Here is a 26,119-nt window from a genome sequence, read left to right on the forward strand (position 1 = left end):
CTCGTAATGCCCAGAAGCTCTTGAAATACATCTCAGAACATGAACCCAAGCCAAATATTGGGCTCCCCATCCTGGACATGCTTTTAAATTGTACAGAAAAAAAGCCTTTAATTTATATTTGAGTTTAAAAGTCTAAGAGCAACAATAAATTAGGCAAATAAACCTATTGCCCAGGATCAAATAAGCTCTGAGAGTGCCTAACTGGGAACATGACCGGCAGTTATCTTTTAATGATCAGTAGAAAATAGGCCCCTGAAATCCCCCCTCTCAGAAGAGGCTTTCTTTAGTTTCTTTTCTTCTGCCATTTTTTCTTAGCCAAATTGCTTACTGAGCCTCATTTTCTCGTGTTGTGAGGTCAGTCCAGCTCTGCTCCTCACACTGAGTTACCTCTGTGGAGGAGTTGTGATCCAAACTCCCAGCTCGCCTTCAGCAGAAGGCTTTGCATGAACCATCTGCCCCCTTGCAAACACCCAGTAGAGCAAAATTCCCAGCTGTGCTCACACGCAGAAGGAGGAAAACAAAGAACGAGATAAATAGCTTCTTTTGTAGATCTGTTTTTCTAGTTTCCCTCAGCATGTGTGTTTCTGTGTGTACATGTGCAATCAAGCTGTAGCTGTTAGTAACTGACTTCTGAATTTCATATCATCCAAAGCTAAAACCTGACATATCTTAGGGATATGAAATGCAGAACTTTGAAAGAACCTGCATATTTGAAGCAACCCATCTACATTGTAGGCTATTTCTTAAATACATCATGCGCAAACTCCGAATCAAGATTATACTTTTACTCATGTACCTGTGATAACCTAACCTCGTAAAAGTAGAATCTATCAGTACAGATGCAATACCATGTGCTGCCTATGTCACAGAGTCCACTTACTCTGTAGTCTTATACAGCAACTGCCATCTAGGGATAAACCTGCTCTTATAAAGAGCTCTTAGTCTAAATACTAGGGCAAAATGGTAAGTACTAGTAAATGCTGTACCATATGATAGAACTGAGAGTAGCCCCTAATTGTCCAGGTTGTCTGAAACCCGTTGGAGCTCATCATCAGGGAGGTGGGTTCACAAAGGTATGAGTGTAAGGGAAGGTATTTCTTTATAGAGTGTTTGGAGGAACCAGTTTAGCCTAGGCTCATACATACAGGATTTTTCACCAAAGAAATTCCTTTCTGAAGCATCTGTGCCTTGTAATTAGTCTCCCTTATTAATTTTGCAATGCCCTGGCCAAGCGTTGACAGCGCTTGGGAAAATGGGCAGCTTCCTCTGGTCTAAGCGGTGCCATTTAAACCTGTGATAACTCCTGTGTACACATAGGATGGGGATAGCCAGTAGCTGAAATGCAGAGAGGCATCTCTTCAGTGCCACAACCAGTTCTGTTTCCCAAAGGTACGTTATCTTAAAATGCATGGTAAAAAAAGTAGAGGAAAAGCCAATGCTGAGCTAAAGCAAGTAGGTTTTCCATGGAAAGACTTGGAGTAACTGTAACTGCATTTTCACGTTCAGATGCTGATCTGAGGTTACTGCAGAGGTTAAGAGGGTACCAGTGAGAAGAGACCCGAGAGCAGCAATTTTCCTCGGCCTATATAAGGACTTAGATAGTGGAAGCACTGTTCAAGCACATGCAGAAAATATCTGTCATTCACAGCTCATCTTTCTGTCCCTTTTTAGGAATGGCTTACTAATCATATTAGAGGTGTCCCCACTGTGATTGGTTACCAATTAAACATCACTAGTAACGGAGAAATTAAACATTTCCTGAATAAGCTCCAAATGCAAAAAGTGTTCTCCTAAACAAAGCTTATAAGTCACAGAAATCAGATTTACTTTCTTTTTGAGATCTTGAACAGGACAGGAAAATAAGGCTGAAGTTCCTCGTAAACATTCTTTTCAACCAGCAGTTGACCCAGAAGACCCTACTAGGGATATCTAAATACTGGATAAGGGCAGACCAGTTCAGATCACATACAAACTCACCTGAATTTGTGCTTAAAGTGCTGAAAGAAGGCAGAAATCAACTTCTTTCCCCTCCTCCTGACAGCAACAGTCAGTATCTGAATGCTATAGACCAGGGCTATGTTTTCTTAGCTTTTGTAAGCACAGCAATGTCCCAGTTCAGACCAAGCCCTACTCCTAGGGCTTGTGCAGTACCTCCCAAGGGGTTTCTCTGGTCCGAAGGAGGACAGTACATGGTCAGAGGCTTGAATCTCAAACCTCACCCTTGTAGCTAAAAAATTCTCATGGGCATGAAATCCCTGTGTGCCTCTGCCATACGGTTGCCACTAAAATGTACTAGTTTGACCAAAGAGAGGAAACCTACTACATGTCTAGACATGGTGTGTTTTCCTCCTCTTCAGGCACATCTGAAACCAAAATCCCAGGAAGGCGTCTTGGGAGGATGCAGAGGACATGAATTTGGGAGCGTACAACTCTAAAAAGAACCAGTTTCCCAGCTATACACTGTTGGGGTCTTTTGTACAATATGACAACTTCTGGAACGTTTTTAGGCTTTGGCTGTTTTTTCCTCATCACACTGATTTGTAGGGGATGCACAGTACTGTCATCTCTCACTGCTGATCACTTCTTATTTAACAGCAGGAATTAAAAAAAAAAGGCAGAGAGATACTTGCTTCAAAAGAAACACATACAAGAAGGAAAGTATCTTTCTCCTGCCTAGAAGTGCATATTCATAGTTTATTCAGGTTAAACTATTCCCAAATTTCCCCCCTCTGTCTCCAACTATTAGTGCAATAGTATTACCTATACTTCTCCACATCTAACACAGGAGCTTAAAAACCCAGACAAATATAATTCCAGAAGCCACACATCATTCCTGCATATATGAAGCAGAGTTTAACCCAAACCTCCTCTCCATATAATAACCTTCTGCCTTGGATTTTTATTTGGGTAACCCAATGCTGTGGATGACATATGGGAGTTTATACCAGGACTTGAGGAGAGAGACAGAAATATGTGGCATTGCAAGCTCTCTCCCCATGGTGTGAGATGGACGAAGCGAGGCTAAGAGCACGCAACCCATAATGAGAACACACAAACCCTTGTCCTGAAAAGGACAGCTAGATCAGTTGGCTGCCTATTTTGAGGAGAAGCATCCTTTCTCCTTCACAACCTCTGTCCTGTCCAACTTAGGGGCTCTATATCAAGCAAAGACTGGGTGTCAATGCAGTCCTCCATAATGGCATAAAGAAACAGCGTCACCATTAGATGACAGTAGCTCATGTGTTCCATGAATGTATTTCTCCATGACGCGCCCTGGTGGGACTGGACATGTCACAGGTCAACCAGTCAAGTGCAGGGAAGACCTAATCATAGCTCTGCAGTGTTGGCTATTCTCTGCTTCAGGCCTGTAGTGACTATGGGGCAGTATCTGAATTAGAGCATCCCTGCAGGAGCTCTAAGCAATGACAGGTCCCTCACAAGAACCCAGGCAGCTGCAGATTACAGGGAAATGAAAACATCGCTCCCTTTTACTCAATTAACCTATAAATGAAATGAGTTTGCCCCCCTTCTTCTCTCTAGCCCTGGGCAGCACAAGCTGTCTCTGTGTCTGCACAAGCAGGCTATTGTCAGTAAGCGCCTTCTGTTCTCCATGCAGATACGGAGCACTCTGGTAGCTGTGAGGGATGGTGGATCCTACCCTGCATAAATGGCGTGGAACCAGGACCTCTCTTCTTTACCTCAAATCAAGCACCCATGCAAACCCAGCAGTTTGTCTTTATCATTCAGTCAATCTCAACCAGAGCGGTATGTTCAAAACCTTCTGAAATTATTCATGTTTTGATAGCCTTCTCCTTTTAACTTCCTTTCATGTTTATAAAATGGAAGAAGATGGATTAATGGAAGGGGGTGGATTAACTCTTCTATAGCTCATCCAGAGATTCTTCCCTACCCCTGTGGGATGACAGGATGCTGCCTCTCCTCTCAGCAGAAAGGGGCAATCAAAAAGCATCTCAGGTCACTGTGTTACTCCTCTGTCAGTTCCACTGTGTCTACAGCCACTATTTTAGGACCATGCAGTGGTCTGCCTGTTGGGTGCCTCCAGCTCCAGTCAAAGGACATCCAAACACAGGAGATTTTAAGGGCATTCTCAGGCTTGTCTTTTTAGAGGTATTTGTACCTTCTAGTTTTTGGAAGGCTAAGTGACTTGAAAAGTTCAGCCCAGGTGCACACAGTGAAATGCCAACAGGGTTTAGGTTTTCTTTTGCTTTCCAAGCCTAGATCCCTCTTCCTGAATGACTAAATGGAATAATCCTGTCTCAATTTTGAGAGCACTGGCCGGGTGATAAGAGAGCCAGCAGTCTATTTCAGGAGGGTATTAATCTTTACCTGCTGAACACAAACTACGAACCAAGATGCTCTGAGAAAACTGCTGTTGTCTAATGGCTACTGAGGGACACACCAAGCTCAACCTCCACTCCTCGTGTCTCCTCTCCCGATGACCAGAAAAAGCCAAACCTACAGCTGGTTTGCATGCCACTGTGAGGGTGCAGGGCCCCCGGGAGAGCTGGCAGTCTGCACAGTGCTGCCTCAGGTGATCATCTAGGCAATGACCTCCTCCGAGCCCAACACATCGTAAACTTTCTCCTAATGCTACCAACATCAAGCCAAGAGAGAGCTGAGCTGTATTTCCCCCGTCCTGAGAGAGAAAGAAAATAACCCAGAAGTTAAATTTGACCTAGTCTCTGATGGACTAGAGAATTGGTCCTTGCTGTCCCAAGTCCCAGGTTAAAGCCCTAACCACTACACCATTCTTTCCCGCTGGTGTGCCTGCTTTTCAGCTAGCTGGAAAGAAGGGGATTTTTGTCCTGCACAACTCCAAGAAGCCCCTCTGAGCCCTCGCTCCACCTTCCCCGTGTGTAGTCAGTGTACTCAAGCCTTGCAGGTCGGTTCCTGAATTTGGCCCTTTATGAATAGGTCACTATGCTGGCTGCTCACAGACGTACACAGCCAGTTGTATGTGGGGGAGAATCGTAAGCAAGGGCAGGAATGCTTGTTTGGCAGCCTTTCCCAACCTCCAAGTGTCTGCTGACTTCTCTCTTTTTTTTTTCCTTTTTTTTTTTTTTTTTTTGTCTCTGCCACCTAATTTTTAAGCCGGGTTTTGATCTTCTCTGCTAGTGTAAATTAGGAGAAGCTCTCCACTCCAGACTGACATCAAATGGGCATGCGCACGCTTCAGAGAGCTGCTGTCTAACTATCGGGACATCCTTCAGAAGATGGGAGTTGGGATAAGTGACTGCACATCTCTACCTGCTGTCTTATCCCCTCTCTGGATCAGCTGGGGCCTGTTCGGTGTCTGTTTAGTCAGCAGTCAGCTGAGAGAAGGCAGGTCAATGGTGAAGAAAAGAAACAGTTAAGAAGCCCTGCTATTTACATACAATCTTCATGCTCTCACACTCTCTTTCCATATATATTATACCTTGCTTCTGCAATTAAAACACATTACTTAAGGAGAAGATAATATTTCAAGCTGAAGAGTAAATTGGAAAGCTGTGTTTTTCATTTACATGAGTTAAACACACAAGGGACAGCTGGAATGGCAGTTACAATTAGACTACCCATTAGGATGCATTAGATGACATTAACCCAAGACCTCTCAGGTCCACCACAAAGCTGTTGGGCTGCAAGGCAGTTTTAAAAGCAACCTAGAGCTTTAAAGTGACACTCATGTTCAGTGCAAACATCGAAAGGGATTTTTTTCCCACTTCGTGACACAGCACACGATCGTTGTTGCTGCTTCCAGACTACAGGGGCTTGGCACTTCTTTTAAAGCCTTTATAAGGCTTGATTTGAAATCAAATGCTGCAATAACCCTTTCACTACTGCAAAAGTATTCCAGAAATGCTATGCAAAATGCACCAGAAGCACAGCCAGATGAGGGTGTGACCAGTCAGACACCCTTCCCAAATACTGCTTATTCATCTTTCCCATGTGTGGTCACTGAGACTGGAAATTATCCATCTTTCTGGTAAAGAAAGAAAAAAAATACTGAGGCATCAAGCCACTGAAGAGCTACAGAAGCACTACTGCTTTTGCAATATCTACCATGGCTACTTATCTAGGCTGTGATTTTTCTCCTGGGATCCAACTTCATGAGTCGCCAAAGACAGACCATGAAACAGCATTCAAATATTAAGAGACTCATAGGAAGCTTGAAATGAACTTAAACTCCAGAGTGCCTGCAACTCTGAGTACCTCCTGAGATTTCACTCACATAATAACTGAATTACTAACTAAAAAAAGAGTGGTGTGTGGAAAAATGAAGCCACTAGCTTGTATGTAGCTAGAGATCTACAGAGATTAAGAAGACATTTAAAAATACCAACCTTTTTCCAAATGTCTCCTTAGTTATGAGAGAAGACTTGCCAATGGGAGATCATGAATGCTTTAAGGGAAAACAATCATTCACAACTAGATGCACTGCTGAGACATGTTTGAAGTCCCAGAGACCCTACCCAATCTCACTTGCATCGAACTACCTGATCCTCTTGAAATCACTAGCAAGCTCCCGTTTGTAAAGCTGCAGAAAATCAGTCATAGCTTTTCACAAAAATGCTGAGTTGTCCATGTCAAGAAAATTATAGAAAGTCAGGCTATGGGCAGGAGGGGGAGAGGGTTAGAAAAAGAGAGCATTGTTTATGGAACATGAAAAGCTCCAGCGACACAATATATGGAATTCGGAGGGAAACAGGCCCTCCTTTCTTTCTCTACAATTCAAATAATTCCAATGGCAGCCTGGGTATTCCCCGAAATGAGTTAGAAAAGCACAGGGCTGTCAAAGCAATTTAGAAAGGGAAAGTTGAAGTAAACATGGTGACTTTTTTTTTTTAAGCCTTAACACTTGGAAGACCTGAATGTTACCCTACATTCCTGTATGCTTTTCACAGAATAGAAAGAAGTATTAGCTGGACATCCAGCCCAACGCGAGGAGACTGCATGGGCATTTAAGGAAAAGTGTTGAAGTACCCCTAGGTACAGTCTCAGCTCAAGCATGATACTCAACATACACACCTAGCTCTAACCTTTTTTAGGTGGTCTTAGATTCTGATTAAGGCAAAAATAACTTTATGAAGTCCCGCTACTGACTTGGAGTTGTTGTCTTCTGTAATGACACTCTCCTACTCCCCCGAGATGCTCTAGAAATCAGAAAGGCAGACAGACAGTTTTTATTGCTCTCATGTTTATATGTTCAGGAAGATGAGGATTGACTATTAAGAGCAAAATAATACCCTGAATTTATACTTTCCATAACTCTGTCCTTCTTGCTACTGTTTTGCCTCCTTACTCCAGCTGGAAGTAGGAACTAACCCCTGAATTTGAGGGACTCTTTGAACCTTTTGACTAATTTCTCCAGGAAAAGCCTCTTTCAGCCTTGTGCAAAGCACATGAAGGACTTTATTCTCCTTTGTTAAGGAAAGAGAGTTTCCAGCATTTTGCATGATTCAGTTTTCACTGAGAAAAGGAGAGGTAACAGAAATGAGAAATAGTTCATTTCTACCTCCACTTCCCTACCTGTCCCTTTGATTTTTATATATATATAAAATTGTGATTTGATTATGATATGATTTTGAATCATTGGATCTAAACATATAAGACTTATGAAATCACAAGGCCTCTATTCAGCTGGATCTAGAGCAATTACATCCAGTAAAACTGCTTGGTTATATACTTTATTCCTCTAAGGGCTTCTATTCTTTAAAATACCACTTTCATGGAAGAGTTTCTATCTTACACAAGAAAAGCTGCACACTTTGCCAATTCAGGGAGACAGTGGATTCAAAGTCTTGCTCACTTACCATTTGAAAGACTTACTGCCTGGTGAGCAATCTTGCCAGGACTCACTTGTTTAAATTATCTACATTAATGTATGACCTGAAACCTAAAGAAGTCAGCCTGGCTTTCTTTTGCATAAAGCTTACGGTCTAATTCACTCCTGACTTGTTTGTTTGAAGGGAATGGGGCTTGGTTTTTTGCTTTTCTGACACTGACTAGTGTGGCTTTTGACTGAGAGGCTAAGAATCACACCAACAAACTGCATTTGTGCAGTCTGAGCTGCCTGCATTACTTCTACATTACTTCTACAGAATGGGGAGAGTTGGAATGTAAACTGGAGTATGGGAATCTAGGAACTAACCAATTTTTTTTAATCTTTAAATAGAAAATTTGCATTGATAGTTTTAATTACACTCAGACAGACAACATGCTGCTGTTGTTTTGGGGAGGGGAGTAATTCCACTTTAAAACACATTTGGTTACTTGTTTCCATCACAACACAACTTAAAGTATTTCTAGCTTTTAATTAGCAGGTTGGCAGCCTCCCTCTTAGCTCTTTCACAAATGACTCTGGATGTTAAGGCTTAGTATTAATCACTCTGACATGATTGCGATGCACTCTGTCTGTAGAGCTCCTGACAGCCACGAGGTGTCTCTACCAACTGTTCCAGAAAGGGTGTGAGTCTTGGTTAACAAACAAACAAGACAAAACTGAAATTCAGTCTCTGCAGAAGCCTGTTTGTTTTTCTGTAGTTGTAAAATTTTTCTTTAATAAATGACTCCTAAAAGAGAGAGCATGATCTTGTGTATCATGACAGCTTTATCCAAATAACTGAGCAGTACTAATACCAGAGAAAATATATTTACAGAGTCAAAGAATGGTAAAACAAGGGACTACATCTGGAAGTAGTAAAGGAAAACCTTAAATATGTTAGGAAAAAGTTCCAACAGTGGAAGTCACTTAGACAAAGGAATACGTTGCTAGTTGAGAATGCATGAGGCAACGCTAGAAAGAGGTGCTTCAGAGATGAATTTTGAATTTTATCATAACAACACTATTTGGCTGTGTCATCAAGAGCATTAAAACCCATGCTGATTCTCAGAACTTGAAATCTCATAATCCGAAACCTACATCTGCATTTGGGCAGCAGCAAAGCATACAGTAAATGCTTTCTGCACAGAGCAAGTGATTAGGACCTAGAATACTGTTGAAATATGGGAAACAGAGCCTATGTCAGGGAGACGTCATTGTCCCAATAGTCACTGTGTCCAAGGAATTAGCCAACATGGACTTTTACTGACTGACTCTTTTAAACCTTACTCTGCACTCACCAGTCAAATAAAACTATGCATAACTGAAACAGAATGGGGAACAGATACAGAAATTGCTTTAAAACCAAGCAGCAAAGAAAAACAAGCTTTGCAAGCAGAAGGCTAAACTTTTGCCTCAAAAGCTGAACTAGGCAACTAATCCCCTTAGTGACAGAAAGAAGACACTTCTTGGGAGCAAAGAAAAATATGAGGAACTGAAAGTCCAAACCATGACCACCTCTTGAATCTGTCTCTTCAAGCGAAAGGACAAGTTGTTTGTCTGTAGTCAAAGGGTAAAGGCAAGACATCTGGGTCATGTGAGCTACAAAGAACGAAGTCCTGGAGCTGCAAGAGATGCCACATCTGTATTTATACTACAGTCTATTTGTCTTCCATGTATGTGATTTTTATTTCTGAAATGAACTTCAACCTAAGACAATCTAGGAGAGACCTCCTTGATGAAATTTTGATGTGAAACTGCCATGTCCTGCCCCCCATTTTGATCCAAAACTATTTCAAAAACAAGGACTGCTCACACCATGACACTACTAAATGTGAGCAGAGATGTAACCCGCTGGAAATCAGATGAAAATACATATTAAGTCTGCTATGGGCAAGAATAACTCATAAACTGTAAAGTACCTTAACTTTCTTGGTGTCTGTAAAGAACATATTCTATAGAGGTAAAGTCACCCTATCTCAAACAACCTGCTAGCCAGACATCCTGAAGTTGCGTTAGAGAGCTCCCATAGAGGAAGCACCCGAGGACTTCCTCCTCCGTTAACATATTAATCCAAAGCTGCTAAGAGACTTTCACCTCTGTTCCTTTCCACAGTTCAGCAGGGAACAACTGTATCTCAAGAAAAAAGTTAAGAATTCAGTCTTTTCTGTCCTTAATGTATTGTTATGAACTAACAGCACAAAAATGTTCATTTGGGTCAGTCAGCAGACTGTTGTTTTGCTGATGAGACTCCTGGGTTTTTCTAACTTCACTTTAAATTTGAAATTGAGACATTTCAAGGAACTTTTTTTTTCCTCAAATACAGATAGTTACATGAGCACTGTTTCTGTTTAAAAAAAAAAGCATTTTCCAAAAATAAATAGCTCTAATATCTTGCCCATCTTTCATGCAGAGAACTGAAACACAAAAAGCTACGTCAGGACTGTCTCTGAGGCCCCAGACAAGCCTTGCCTTCTGCTAATACAGCTCGCCTGCAAGCACAGCCCTTGATAAACTTGCAGTAGAGCATGTAGACCTCACGGGATCCAGGTGGCCTAGCATGCTTCATGGATCATGTGAGGTATATCCTATATATGGAGAATGAGCAGAAGAAAAAGTGATGGGCTACTGCTCTTTCAAAGCCTCATATACCCACCAAGTCTTTGACTCATCCCACATTTTTAGACACTTCAAGTTTAATTTCCCGGACTCTGCATACTGTTACTGATTACCCATTCTACAGGCCACATCCAGCTGCTGCCGTAGCAGCTTTGCAGCTAGTTTACTGCACGCTGGGCAGAGCAGCCACAGGAGGTGACAGCAGGCTGGCGTAACTGTCCCTGTTTTCCATTCCCTCTGCCTTGCAGCACTGTCCATTGCATCCCACTCCTAAATCTTGGGCTGTGACAAGAGTCCTTGCCTTGAGCTTGCAGGTCTCCACTGCAGCAGACTCCAGTCTCAACGGTCCTGTCTTGCTGTGGATTGAGTGGAGGCACTGCTGGATGAGTAGATACCAGCATTGTGTAAGGCACAGGTAACAGAGCCCAGAAGGGATCCACAGAACCTTAGTGGGACTCATCAGCCACGCCAAACACTAACCTCCCTGTAGTGTGGAAGGCTCCCAAGAGAGGGCTAAAGTTTGAAGCAAATAACTTTTCTTTACAGGACTAAGGGACTGGTTTGGCTTTATGTTGTGTAGAACTAGCCTGGTTTCATTTTCCAGGGTTGGAAATGACTTATACATGTTTACATGTTTACCAAGAGCTCTGTCTCTAAATTGGGGGTCGAATCTGATAATGGCCAACTCAGGATTTTAAAAAGTGACAAAAGGTAAACTGAATCACTGCTGGCTAATTCTTTACAGCCTGTGGCCTGAACTAAGTTTGAATCAATGGCACCTCTTGCATTTGGACAAGCTGAGGTAACCCAAGTTAGCTTAAAACACCTCATTCACTTCAGTCCTCTGTGTCTTACACTTGGACAACCCTTTTGTCTTCATAGATTCCTCATAAAGTGCCATGACTTACACTACAAATGCACAAGGCAGATAGGGGTCAACATTACTCTCTGCTTACAAACTAGGGGTCCTGTTCAGGGATGCTTGCCAAACTGGTGGATGAACCCGGTCAACTCTGAGTCAGATGAGCTCTTCTGAAGAGGAGGAAAACTAGACAAACAAGACCAAGGACATACTCTTCCATTGATCCCAAATGTGGCGGGGAATTCAAAGTGCTTCAGACAAGAGGAAAGGCACGTTTGCTGAAATAAAAACAGTATTTTTACTGTTTTGATAAGCACGATGGATGATAAAAGGTCTTGGAAGGCATTTACTCTACTTCACACTGGAGTGCTGCTAAAGCCAGCATGGCAAGAGACTATAACCCTGTAAACATATGTTGTGTATTAGATTCTGATCTGGCAGCTTGCCTTAATTTTGTTTTTTTAAGGCTCCAGCGAGTTCCAAATACACTTCCATGTTTGTGTTCCAGCAAATGAGCAAAAGGCAGAATGCTTGAGCGACGGGGACCCTGGAATGCACTGGACTATAAATTAGAGCAACAAAAAAAAAGCCTCCATTAGTGTTGGCACATCAGGCACAGAATGACAAAAATATCAGCAAATTCTTTTTTCTGTCCCTTTCTCCCAGCTTTTCCTTTTTCCAGTGTGCACTCACTCAGCTGCTGAGAACTGTAACAATATTAGTCTCCTCTACTTTAACTATCAACATGGACAGAGGTGACAAGAGAACACCTTTCTACGCAATTCTGTTAATCCCAACTCCCCACCAAAAAAGCACCCCACAGAGCATCCTCTCAATAGCAATTAGTCTGGGTCCCTGTAGGCGCAGACGAAGAAATTCTTTTGAGAGGCATTTTAGACTGCTCAGGATTGAGAGTTCTGGCTCACATAAACAAATACTGTTACAAGAGGCAAAGTTGATATGGATTTATGCAAGGAATGTACAGACTCAATAAGCAATTTGATAATTAATGGAGTTGACAGGCACTTTGTAATAGTACACAAGTATGTGCAGACTGAATGGTTTCATATACATGCTAAACCAAAGACAGTATTAATTTTTAACCCATTTTATACCTAATCACTCAGATGAAGGAAACACACAAATTTTTTTTCCTCTTGGGTATTAATCTTGACCTCCCAAGGCCTGATTATTGGGAAATAAATCCTTTGCACCTACTACTATTGCAGACAACAAACCCGCAGATGTCTTGTACAGGATGATTTTTTTCTTAAAGATCGTCTGAAGAATGAACTTTTGTTTACTTTCTAGGCATTGATTGCTTCTTTTATGTCCCACAGTTTAAATGCAGCAGTTTTGCTCTTAACAAAGAACTGAGAGCTTAGTTGCACGAGTTTGGGGAATTTCTGAAGAGACCCTCTTGGCTAATACGGAGTTTCTTTTATTATTGGCATCCAAGCAAGCCAAACCACTGCTCCTACAAGCCCAGCTGCAGAAACTAAAGATGCTTAGTAAGCTCTTGAGCAAAGTATGTCCCACCTGACAGGAGATGATGATAATTCATTGTGCATGGAAGATATTATGACATTTTGAACTGCATAGGGAGAAAGGAGTAGTGTTGTAACTGCTCCCACACAGGAATGAGATACTCAATGTTTTCTCAGTCTGGAGCAGGTTGAGAGACGAAGCCTTGATGTGCTTCACAACTTCACCCCTCTTAATGATCAGGAAACAGGCATCGAACACATCTGTTTTATAGCCTCATATCCTAGCCAATATAAAAATATTCTAAAGGTTGCCCCCACGGTAACCACCTATGGAAACAAGATTTGGTCAGTCTTTGCTTACCTATACCCCCCGCCCCATCCTTTAGCAAGGAAATCAAAAGCCAGACCAAGCTGCCCACTTTCTAGGGCCTATGTCCTCCATTAAGGCATTGAGAGAATGGAAGGGGCTATATAGAAGCACGTTGCCTCCAGCCATATTCAAGCTGTAGGTAATTGCAAAATAACTATTAAATGACCTCAGTTCTCCAGCAAGAGGTATATGAACAGCCATACAGAGTTAGATCTGAGGTGTTTCAGGCCCATTATTCTGTCCAGCCAATAGCCAAAAGCAGATGTCTAGGAAAGAATATGTTAAATATATCCCCTATTGACAGCCTTCTAGATGGGGCACAATTCTGCCGTCCTGTTGGGAACCCAGCAGCAGGTCAACTTGCTATGACTCTTTAAACATCAAATGACACACTGCTGTGTGCTAACTGCCCCCTACCCCAACCTCAGCTGCAGCTGCCTTTGAGGAAAGGTGCAATGCCTTCTGCATGGATGTACATGCTGAATAAAGTCTTTTAAAGCATGTGAGAATGAAAGCTGTCATCAAAATGTACTGCACAATTATGGGTTGAAGGTTGAACTGTTATTACTTCATGCCCTTTCATTCCCTTCCCCTCCAGGGTGGGAAGAAGGAGGGAGGATTATTCATTTGTATTCAAGCACTTCATTAATGTTTATAAGAGAATCCAAACACGCAAGCAAAACAAGGACAAAACACTCGCGCCAGACGTGTGATGCGATAAATGTGACTGGAGCAAATATTTAGATCTGTTTATAGAGAGGCCTATTAAGTCCTTTTTGAAAAGCTGCGCAGTGTTGTGGCTTGGTCTCTGCCTAGCAGCTCCAGCGTAAACAAATGGAAGATGGCTAAGTCTCTCTCTCTCATTTTGTTATGACATCTGGAAACCTAAGGAGCTTGGGAGAAGCCAACTGGCTGCCCTACTGCGATGTCTAGCAACAGGGTCTGCCTGTTGAATGATGGCAGGACATGCAAAGTGGAACTGCTGAGTTCTCCAGCCTGTGCCAAAATCAGTGGATTCTCAATACAATAATCCCTCAACAAAAGTTGTTGCAACACAAAAGCCTTTGGTTCATTGCTAATGATGCAAATCTATGCTCTTTGCCATTTTTAAAGATCATCTGGATTTGAGAAAATCAGTTTCATTAGGGACTAAAATAGGGTGCAAAGACGGGTGGAGCTGCTCTATTCACCAAGGGATGGAGATGTGTCCCATAATCCCTTGCCCGAGGAACTGTAGGTTCTGGAGTTTGCAGTCAGCCTAGACTTCTGTAAATGTCCCCTTCACATCACCATCTCATTGACTCTAGTCCCACCACATACAAATATTTCTTTTTCTAAGACAATTAAATAAGTTGAAAGGGATAAAAGAAATTTATAGATGGATAAATCATAGTCTTAGCCTCAGATATAATAACATATTTGGGATATTTCAGCTTCTGAAGTCATGCCTCGGTTTCCAACACATTATGTAAGGCCTACAGATATAAAATTGTCCTATATGTATATATTAAGGATCAGGGTTCCTCACCCAGATGCCCAGCTTGCTTCCTTTCTGTTCGGAAGGAATGGTGCTCAGACTATACAGATGTACAGGACTCTGTATAGTGATCTCTAGCAGTGCTGGCTGACCCAGGAAAGGGAAAGCTGAATCCAAACACTTCCAGTTTGAAACTCTCCTTATGATTTAGTGAGTTTAGGTCACTTTTTTCATAGCATCAAGAATTCAACATGAAACCACAAGGAACTCCACTCAGTCTGCTTTTTAAGCCTATCAAAATCACAAATACATTAGAAGAATATTGACTAACTTTTTTTCTTCCTGACTCTCTTAAAGAATTATTTGGCTACACAAACTCCTTTCTACATAAACTAGTGGGAAACACATCTTGCCCAGTTTCAAGGACCACAGAGATATAGTTTTGGGTTCCAGGTTCAAGGACTGCATACTTGTTTAATCTGTTTTAATGGGAACTACACTGAGCTCTCCCCAGAGAACAGAAAAACGGGTGCCAAGTCTTTTGGGATTCTCCCATTGGTATCTTCAAAGCTATACTCTCAGGTCTAAGCGATCTCGGCAAAACACACCCCTTCCCTCCCTGACTGATAGGGATGATGGATTACTAGACGTGACAGTTGCTAAGCTTGTTATTCTCTTAAAAAATGTAAGGAGGCTCCGATACTTCGGTGTGTTGGAAGAATAGGAAAATGCATGTGACCACTCAATTGAACAGTAAATAAACATTGGTCATCCCTATTGTATAACAGGGATCAATCTTTTCAAGCTTAAACTTCCAAGAGGAGAATTTTTCTGGCTGACTTTTCCTTTTTAATTAGTCTCCCTGACTATTTCTTGCAGAAAATGCGTGACAGCTTAGTGGCTTGGTCTCAAACCACAGTCCCTTCTACAATGCTACGTTCAGCTGTACTCCCTGCTCTTGATGTGTTTTACTACCCTTAACGTACTAGACTCGTTAGAAGCGCCAGGCCTTGAAACCTTGTCAGTAGCATGCTGAACATCCACAGGGAAGAGAGAAGAATCCCTTCCCCTATTTTTGTTTAGCTACCTCCTGCTCCTCCGCTTTAGAGCTAACCCTTGGGGTTATTTATGTTGCATGACCTTGAGATAAATGGCATTTGGCAGGCTGCCAGATGACTTTGTGTTTCAAATCAAATGTTCTCAGTTTCCCCCACTAACAATGGGAATAATTCCTGAATGCCTTTTTGGGGGTATTTCTTCCCATCTCATTGCCTGCCATGGAGTTCTTTGGTAACTACGTCAGGGTTGGTGAACTTTAGCTTGACTTTCTTGTTAGATGCAAGTACCAAGTGGTGTGTGTGGTTTTCTTCTGTGGTTTGGTGTGTGTGTGTGTTTTCTCTTTGTCCCAGAGTGTCTGCACTGCTGGTATTAGAGCTACAATTGTTCTATATAAAGCAAAGATCCCTTGAATGATCTGCCAAAGGCTTTATCTCTGAACAATCTTTGTCTGTACTTGCTTTGCCGTTAACCAGTTTTGACTCTACTCTGTAATGGCTGGAGTTGCTTTGCCTTAACTGATATATATCAAAGAGAACTGCTAAAATTAACTGCTCATGAACTGTGTCCAGGATGTTACATTAACTCATCTAGAATCCTTCAGTGAACAAACAGATTTACGATGTGTTATGACATTGTTACTTGATGTGTTGCACAACAGCTCAATTTTAAAAAATGAAGAGCGCTCCATTAATAAGAGATAAATCTTTCCAGTGTCATTCAAATGAATCTGCAACAGCTTTAGAGAGAGCATGATAAGGGATCTTGTGTGGGTTTTGGTGATTGTGTTTTGCATTCCTAGGGATATCTTCCACTGGGATCTCTTTGTCAGTAATGACAAAATCCATCCAAAATATGCCAAAATATGACACCTTTTGGGAGATTATAGCTCTTTGTACTTCTCAAGACACAAAAGGGTACTACTTCAAGTGATTCTCAAGAACTAATACTTACAGGTTTGAGAATGTACACCAAGCGCACCAACTATGCTTTCTTTCAACTTCAGAGCCATAATTTGCTGAAGTCTCTACATGGTACATCCCTTAAAAGCTTATCCAGTCATAGTTAACACACAGCAAGTGCTCAAAGCAGTCAGTTTCTTTCTCAGAGAAAACGCGCCTTTATACATTAAGATATAAATAGAGTATTTTTTTAAAGCAAGCACTATTTCTTTACTGGAACATGAACCAGCGTAAATGCTGACCTTAAATTATGAAGTTTCTAGAGCGTGTTTCAGATGACTACATGTTAAAGGCTCAGGTCTCTCTGGATACCCAGCTTCAACAAAAATGCCTTTGAAAGTGAGCTTGAATTATATACTGTACAGTATGTCTCATTTCACAGCCAAGCCACTTGAGTTAATAAAGAAAATCCTCCCTGGCCTCACACAATTAGCTGAGTAAAAAGCTAGTCAGTGCAAGTCTGCATACAGTGACAAGCCAATCCATAAAGTTGAATAGTGTTTCATGCCTGCGAATGCCTGCTGCTTTGACCCTCTGAACTTCATCTCGCCACCAAAAGACCTGGATTATTTCAGGATGGTATAACATGGTCTCATGGCCTGATGCTCACACCAGGGAGCAAATATCTCCCTGGTATTCTGCAGATGGAAAGGAGAAATGCTGAAGGAACTGAACTTCAGTTTGCTTGTAACTGTCTGCTAATAGAGCATCCCAATTGTCTGAAGGCCAGGCCATATTAGAATTGTTTTGGCCATAGCTTGGTACTAGAAACTTGACTTTTTGTTTGATTCTATGTCTTAGTGAGTTATCTTCTTCAGCAAGCAAATAATAAGCTTTTTTGAGAATGTTCTTTCTAGCTTTTTCCTGTATTAATCAGGAAAGAATGTCACTATGAAAAAGAAGGGCTTTCTGCATAGTTAACTCTTATACAAAAAATCACTTTGAGACTCGTTAGCAGACTTGCACCTCTCTTGCTCCTGTGATATCCCAAAAATAAAGAATTACTTTAGCTTGAAAGCAAACTACAAGTTAGCATCCCAGTTGGCTCCCAGTATGTGAGGACCAGCAGTTCACATGGTGTAAGGCTTAGCTCTTTCACAATTAATAGTACTATGATGATTTTACCAGTGCTTTAGGACCAATGGGACACACTGGGACGTGTCCCATCACACTTCACTGCTGGAATAATGTTAATCTCGATGATGATTTCTAAAAATCAGTGTAAATCAATCACATGCCAGAAATACAAAGACCTTCAAAAAGTTGGGCGTGTTTCTCAAATCACGTTTTTGCCCTCTCCCCCTCTGCTGACTCTGCAAACTCCTACACTGTGAGCATTTTGTCTCATATTTAAAGAAATATTCCCCATCACTATTATGCTGTCACCTGTAATAGGAAAAGCCTGCAAGAAATTAAAGGAAAGCAAAATTTGTGCGGTGGCAGAAAGTGTACAGAGAATAATCAGTCTTCATTGTGATTGTTAACAAAAGTGAGGGAGCCTAATGGAGACCTTCGATTTAATAGTCTCTAAAATATTGAGGCGATACTTTCAAGACATAGAATCTCCTACTTTAAAGAAATATTTTCCCTGTGTTCCTTGTAAGTTGACTTTTATTAAAATGGAAAGAGGTTTGAAATAACTTGAAGATTTGTTTCCTTTTTCTCATTCCTTGGCTCACAAAGGGAGCCTGATGAATATCGCTTTGCTCTATGAAGGCAGCTTCTTCTCTGTTTTACGTATTGGGGATATCTGTGTCTCCCAACTGGTGCCCCAATACAAGAGTTAGGGTAGAAGAAGCAAGTATGATGCAATCTGGGGAAAACATAAAGCATTTAGTGTTACTCCTTTAATTGTGTTGTTACAGCTAACATGTTGGCCATGACTGAATTGCTAGCTTTTCTCCATGCCCATCTCAATGAACTGTGATTTTGCAGGGATACCCAAGCATGAAGAACCTCTGGACTGGAATTCATTTGAAAGGTTTCGTAACTTCCGTGTTAACTGAGCCTAGGAAAAGAATAAATCAGAACACTCTTTCTTTTTTTTACAATCCTTTCTCTATTTGCCAATAGGAGTTTCTGGGAATGGTTCAGTGTTATCCCTGGCTTCAAGGGACACTCTGGAATGAGTACAACATAGAGAATTTGATTCATTCCAATGGTCTTTCACATCTAACACTGCTACCCACTGGCATGGGCTGCAATCCTGATTCTGAAGAAGTCAGTAATAAACTCCCTTTTGACATCTGCAAGACTCTTCAACCCTCAGTGTTGTTGCAGTGCCTGGACAGAGGTGATCAGCAGTGGTCCACTGATAATAAATCTAATTACAGTATTTCAAGGATGATGATTTCTTCAGGCATAACTGGCCTATGGGAGTGTATGTACGATGAGAAATGGAGTGTCTAGTCCTATGTTAAATGACCCTCAGAGTGGAAAATCTAGGGTCTTTGATCTCATTCAAACTAAAAATACTTTTGCTAATGAGCCTCCTAAAGTCATACAACATCCATCCCAAAATGCTGAACACATGGTTTTAATTTACAGTTTTTAGCAACTTTCATTTATATTGTGCTAGAAGTCCTGAAATGACTTGCAGCAGAAGCTCTAGAAATTGGAAACCCAAATGGTAAGGACTGCTGTTGGAATAGCTAGTGATAAAAGCAGCAGTCATCTGTGCTAATTCCTGCTTCAGCTTCTGACACAGGTATTAACCATGTCACTTCTAATTCTCTGTGCATGTAAATGATAACTAGATCCAATAAACAATAACAATAACACAAGGCAGCTATGTTGTTCTCTTGAACACCAGAAAAAGCAAGTCCATGGATGTGAATGAGACGCCATAACTACCAGCTGTTGTGACGGATACAACCAGTCATGCATTTTAGTTGCATGTCTGTTCCCACTCTGCAGAGAGTATAGCCTTGTTCCAATTCCAATCCAAGAACTGAGATACTAAGTTCAAACACTGATATCTACAGTTTTGAGCTCTGCAGGCGCCAGTTTAATTTCTGATGTCACAAGTGAGCTGGAAACGGTAATGCTTTATGGGTTACAGAAAGAGTATTAGGTTCACAAATTGTTGCAATGTTCAGAAAAATGTCTTAGTGACTGCAACCTATAAATAATTTGAGAGGTTCAGAAAGATACTGAAGCTTTGTGATCAACCCACAGTGCTTTCTGCAGATTTTAAGTCTAGTAGTATCTAGGATCCGAATTGCTTGTCAGCTTGAAAGAGGGATTTGGGAATGTGTGGACACAAGGCAGATAGGTTTCCCTGCAAAATACGGCTCTTCTAACACTGACTCTTGAAAGCTAAAAAAAATGAAGTTCCCAAAACACTGGCTGTTGCTGAAAATCTCCATTTTTGTGCTGTCCTAAACACTGTGCTCTGGGGAAGTCATTTTACAGTCCCTCATCCAAGCATGCAGGGAACCCCTCTAATAGGACCAAAAGATGAAAGAAATCACACCAATTTCACGGGGCTCAAGCAGTAACTCTGTGATTTCTTCTGCCTTTTACCTGTCTCATCAACCCCTAATGACAGTGAAGAGATTAATAAGGGTTTGCAGTGTAAAGCCTAGCACAGGGGAAACCTGTTATTTTACAGTACATCCCTCTGAAGTTCCCAAATATGCTTTGCCAGGAGCCCTGCCACCAATCTCCGTCTCCACAGGAGTGCAAGGTGAATGAGTGCCCTTGCTTAAGATCATTTCTGGCCTTTTCAATACAGGAACCTCTGACTAGCCTGAATGATGTGGGCTGGCTTTATAACATGGATTGCTACTCACTAGGGAGCTGAGGGGAGGCTGTTAAAGACTTTCTGAGGACTGTAGGTTGCACTATACTTGAAGTTGAGGTTTTTAAGGTCAATGGTTCGTTCTGTTTATAAGCAAAGCACTCTAGGCCCCGGGCAGGATCCTGACTGCTGTTGCAACAGCATGAGAAACTGACAGCAGACAACAAACAGAGAGAAAATCATCGCTGTGGAAATATCATTTACTGAAGGGGGGGGGTGTTTTGCACTTACTGGGTGAGCAGCTTGGAGGTGGCAAACCTCTCCAGGGGAGATCCCACAGGGATTTGAAAGCAGCGTTAGTGCATAAGTACGGGGATGGATTTGGGTCATCCATCTCCCTCTTCTGATCCCTTTCCCCGAAGCAGAGGTCAGGGAGTGAACCTCCTCCAGGGAGCAAACCGTGTGCCTGGGTGCTCCCCACGCCCCTCACGCTGCAGCAGTAGCAGGGCTCCCTGCCGTCGGGACCAGGCATCGCCGGAGCCAAAGAGACCACACTCTGACCTCAACTCACCTCTCGTCACGCACGCAGGAAAAAATGGCACAATTCTGCTATCTGACTTCTATACGTGGGGAACATTCAGCTGCCTCAAATACAGTAGGGACTCCCTCGAGTGCCAGGCTTGTTCAGCACTGTTTTCTGGGGATTTGTTCCCTTCAAAGCCCACCTTATAAAAATGCAATTCCTGCCTAAAACCGATCACAAGCAGCACCCCTAATTTTGCAAACAAATCGACCAGCAGAATCCTCTTCAGATCTGCTTGTGGGAGGCAGGTACACCTGTCTTGGGCTTGGATCTTACCAAGGGAGGTGTGAAGGATCAGAGGGAAACGAAGGGCTCATATCTAACCTGTTCTACAAACACTTCTTGCAGTTATACACACAATAAATACAATAGATGAATTGCCAGCTGCCCCTCGAGCCATCATTAACCGACTGGCTTTTTTCTTAATAGGCATCAAATGCCAGGGTGGGCCTTTCAAGGGGGCTGTGCTGAAGAAGCACACAGTAACTGGCTGTAAAGAGCAACACGTACAGTTAGTAACAGCTATAAAACGTCAGCTGCTGATCCTTTCAGGTGTTACTGTGACTACTGTAGTTTTAATACCTGCATAATTTCACCCTCAACAGTTCCCCTGGTAAAGACATAAAGCAGCTCTGCTAGTATTCAAAAGGAGTTAAATGGAAGGATTTCTATTTCTGCTGTATGAATTTCTACCCCAAGGTTAATTTACTGGGAGAATTTTTTTACCCTGAGGTGCAGGGGGGGTGAAGGGGGTGGTAGTTTAATTAAAGCCAGCAAGCTGAAAACTATGTGCACTATGTATAAGTATGTATAATCAAACCTTTTAACAACATTTCTTTCACCAATATTCAGCAATCAAAACAAATGATACTAAGCTATTTTTGATGACTCTTGCCCTTTTCATGAAGCCTGAAATTTTTTAAAAGCAAAAAGGTGCTATTTCTATTAGGCAAAAACACTTTTCTTTAAAAAAGATTAAAAAATTTAAAAACAAAAATCAGTAATACTACCTCAAATAAACTACACAGACTGTCAGTCAACTAGCTCTGAAACTGAGCCCTTTAAACCGGTTCAGAAAACTTTGAGCCTGGATCTTTCATTAGTATAAACAGTCAAATTTCCCCTGAATTCAGTTATACCGGTCCCTGTCAGCTCTAAGAATCCCAGCTTTGTGATCATAGAAATGTTTAATTTTTCAGGGGGACAGGGGAGACAGAATAGCAAGTCCAGGCCGTGGCCCTCTCTATATATTACTGTGTCGTGCTGTTTTGCCACTGAAGGTCCAGCTTCAAGACTGCAGATCTGTCAGTGACCAAACAAGATGGACCACCCATCGGCCTTTTATTAACCAGCACTTGTTCCCCCTCTAATCCTATCACTAGAGTAATCAAAGCTGCCATGTCCCAGGGTCTGATGGAACAGCGGGACCTGGGAAATGAAGACTGATTTTGTTAACAAAGTCATTCCTGCCCCTTGAATGCTGTCTCATTGGTAGAAAGAAGGGAGACGAGGTTTATTTGTGCAGAGAATGAGGCGGCAAAGAAATGAAAAGGGAAGAATGGTGAAGTGTGAAGTTTAATCTGGCACGGTCTAAGGTTTCTTTCTTTGAGGCCGTCTCTGATCCAATCAACACCGGTTTGATATTTAACATCTCCCCCTGCAGTTGGAAATGATACAGGCTGGAGAAGACCGGAGTCAGGGCTTCGCAAGCCCCGACCTGTGGAGGGAGAGAAAAGGGGGTGCCGGCGGCTTCCCCCACAGACAGGTCAGGATGAAGTCGGGCCCTGACACAAAATTCCTCTCACAAACCTTGGGAATCAGGGCATCTGGCACGAGCTGAGTGCAGGTTCTCCCTGAAGAGAGCAAGCTCGGGATGGCATGGGATGGGATGGGAGAGAGATTTTATTTCTAACTTGGAGGAAGGGATATCAACACTGTCTCAGCCTGGGGATCCTGCTGAGAAACAGGATCAAACACAAGCGAGAGCTACCATCCAGCTCCCCAGGGCAGCGCGGTTTGGGTAGAGGAGTAAGACCTTCCCCTTGCTGACCGTACAGGCTTTTAGGGGGGATGCGATGCTGCCCGAGGGCACTCGCCCCCGGGGCCGAGTGGGGCTCCCGCCACAGCCCTGGGTGATCAGGGCGGACACAGACGGACCTGAGCAGCTGTAGGAGTCACCATCACCATCCTCCTTACTCCAACAACACTGTATGTCAGCCTGGGGAGAGCCTTCCGCCACAGACCCACATGAGGGTCCCCAGAGGAGGGAAAGCTTAACCCTCTCCCCAGCTGGACCTCGGAGGATGCGTGGACGAGTCCTCAGGGCCTGTCATGGCGCCGGCTGCCGTGCCTCTGCCAGGATCCCAACAAGAGAAGGCCCTGAACACCATCCGCCCCTCACCAGCTCTTCTCAGTCCTGGCACACTTGATTTTGCACTTTTCTGTAAATAAACATCTACGCTGTCAGACAGAAAAGATGTCTACTTCCTCTTCTTTGCGTGCCTCTTAGCTCTTTCTGTCCCACCCTCAGTGAAAACCCTGAAACTTCACATACCAAGGAGCGGTGAAACTTCAACCTGACCCAAACCTGATCTGAATTCCCCTGCTGCCAGGCTCCCAACCCAGCCTCTCGCTGCGATTCAGACACCTTGCCACCAGCTACACAATACCCAGGGCCCAGACTTTGCATGACCAGCAGCTGCCGGAGTCCAGAGGGGAGCGAGGATGCTCCCTCCGGGAGCCATGCAGGAAAGCAGCCGGTCAGCGGGAAAGCAGGGCGATCGGAGCGGTGCCGGTTTGGGAGAGCGGCACGAAACACTGAGCAGAGATTTCAGGGGGAGCCGAGCATCAAACTACAAAGTTTCTGGGTTTACAATAGAAAACAATGCGCCCTGCTCTACCTGCAAGAGCTGGCTCTCCAGGAAGCAGCTAATTATATGAGCCACCTTAATCTTTTCATCCGGCTGAGACAATCAACATTTCAAAGCCACGCACAGAACGTTTCAAAGATCGTTCCTGGTCAAAAATGCAAGTGTATCCGCTTTCTTTCAGAGCAGATCAAAACCAAGTACCACACCGGGACCACTCCTAGATTTCCTCCTCCTCACCATATCAGATTAACAGATTTGGTGCATGTAGTCAGATTAAATATTTGCAGTAGCACAAAGCTGCCTTTGAGGGGAAGAAGTAAAAAAAAAGAAAAGCTTTTTTTCTTTTTTAATTTGCTTAGGGCAAAAATACTGGACTTTGGGGACGTGGGAAACAAAAGCACTGACATGATTCAGCAAGGCACAGTTTTAAAACCTGAATTCTGAATGCAGAAATTACGTGCAGTATTCCCGTAACAGTAATGCTGAAAACAGGTAAAAACTGCTGATGCCCTTAGCAGATTTGGGACTGTAATTTATCACAGATGTTCTCATCAAACTGCGCAAACACCCTACAAGACAAAAGCTGCTCAATTTCTCATTTCCATTTTAGTGTGTTTTAATTACATGTTGCTTAAGGAAGGCTCCAAGACCTGAAATTGGGAGGCGAAACCTAGCAATAGTAATCCACTCCACTAAATTAGCACAGTAATACACCAAGCAGTAGGACTGCCAGACGGTGTGATAACATTACAAATTACTATTGTTAAACAACTAGCCAGGTGTCAGGATGCATGAAACCTAGAGGAAGCAAGAAAATAAATATCTGGTTTGTTTTGTTTAATTTTGTCTCATGTTGTTCTGGTGGCCTTGTTCCCAGAAAAAGCTTCAATCTAGGAAAAATCCTCCTGAACACTCATCTATTTTAGCAGCAACATCAATTCTCTCTTATAATTAAAATGTAATGTATTTTTTTAATCAACGCAAATGTTTTGCATAAATGATTGTCTTTTACTTGCCAATAGCAGTAATACCTTTGCTGTTCTTTTTTAGATTATTACTGTAGCAAAACGAAGGGGAAAATTTTGTTTCTATTTAAAATTTAGAGAACGAGAGAAAAACAGAATTATGGTAAGAGCAGCAGTGAGTTTTGTACTCTGTCCCTTTTCCTTTCTCTGTTGCTCACACGCTCTCTCTCTAAAAAGAAAAAAATGTAACATGATTCACGTTTAAAAAGCTTCCAAGTGGTACATTTTTAACCAAGTGCTTTCATGTGCTTGATTCTAACTGCCATTTTTGACCTAGTACAACCAAATACTATTGGATGTCTGGAACAGTTAATTATTTTTACCTCACCTTAAAGAAGGGGTTCAATAGAGAGGATAGGCACTTAAACCTTTCAAACAGAACAGGGTAAAACAAATTCCTTGTTTTGCGAGTGTGTTAATCAATGCAAAGGTCCCAAGGGGCTTTCTTTTAATTATTTTTGTTGATAAACAAGAAAATCCCTCCAAAAGCATATACAACCAATCTTCTTCTCTTAAGACTGTATGCAGAGTCAGACTTCTAGCTGAAATATAGGATGAACCAAATGTTAGTGAAAGCCGGACTTTTTCCCCTTAAAACAGTTCCCACTAGACTTCAGGGGAGAAAGGGCTGAAGGCACTCTAAGGACATTTTAATCACACCAAAGATCAGTCCTTTAATCCTTATTCCCATATCACCAAGAATTTTTTTGCTCAAACTAGGACAGTAAGATAAAGCTGGAAATGGGCTGACCCAAAACTAATGACGAAAAGCAGGTTAAAAATGAAATATCATAGCAGTAACTGACACCATCTTAAATTTCCCCTGGATTATTTGTTTTCTTCCACACACATTCATTTCCTGAATTTCTAGTAAATCTGATTTCATATAAACAGTTTCACAAAGCAAAGTCAATAGCTGTGACTGTGTTCCTGATTAATCCACTGAAATGAAATAGATCGCATGGCTTAGTATTTGGTTGTTTAAAGCTAAATCCACTGAAAGAATTCTGGAGTCCAGTTACACCAGTGACTTTTGTTTCTTCATCTACATCCTTTTCTTTTTGCTGAACTTTACCTGTTCTGAAATGAAAAAGATCCACGCAGATTGCACACTTAATTTTCCACAGTACACGAGGGCAACATGAGCCAGTTTGTTTTGACCTGGAGTGACCACTAAAAAGACGACCGACAGTTTGCACGTACTTAAATCTATTTGAACAATGTCGAAATTTCTTGTTTCATTG

The 26,119-nt window shown here is 42.2% G+C and overlaps 1 protein-coding gene across 1 annotated transcript in view; it reads right to left on the reverse strand.

Moving 5' to 3' along the window:
• Nucleotides 1-26,119, reverse strand: part of TRABD2B (TraB domain containing 2B) — a 299,405-nt gene that overhangs the window by 271,076 nt on the left and 2,210 nt on the right. The window lies entirely within an intron of this gene.

Source organism: Aquila chrysaetos, chromosome 12 (assembly GCF_900496995.4).
Source record: "Aquila chrysaetos chrysaetos chromosome 12, bAquChr1.4, whole genome shotgun sequence".
NCBI lineage: Eukaryota > Metazoa > Chordata > Aves > Accipitriformes > Accipitridae > Aquila > Aquila chrysaetos.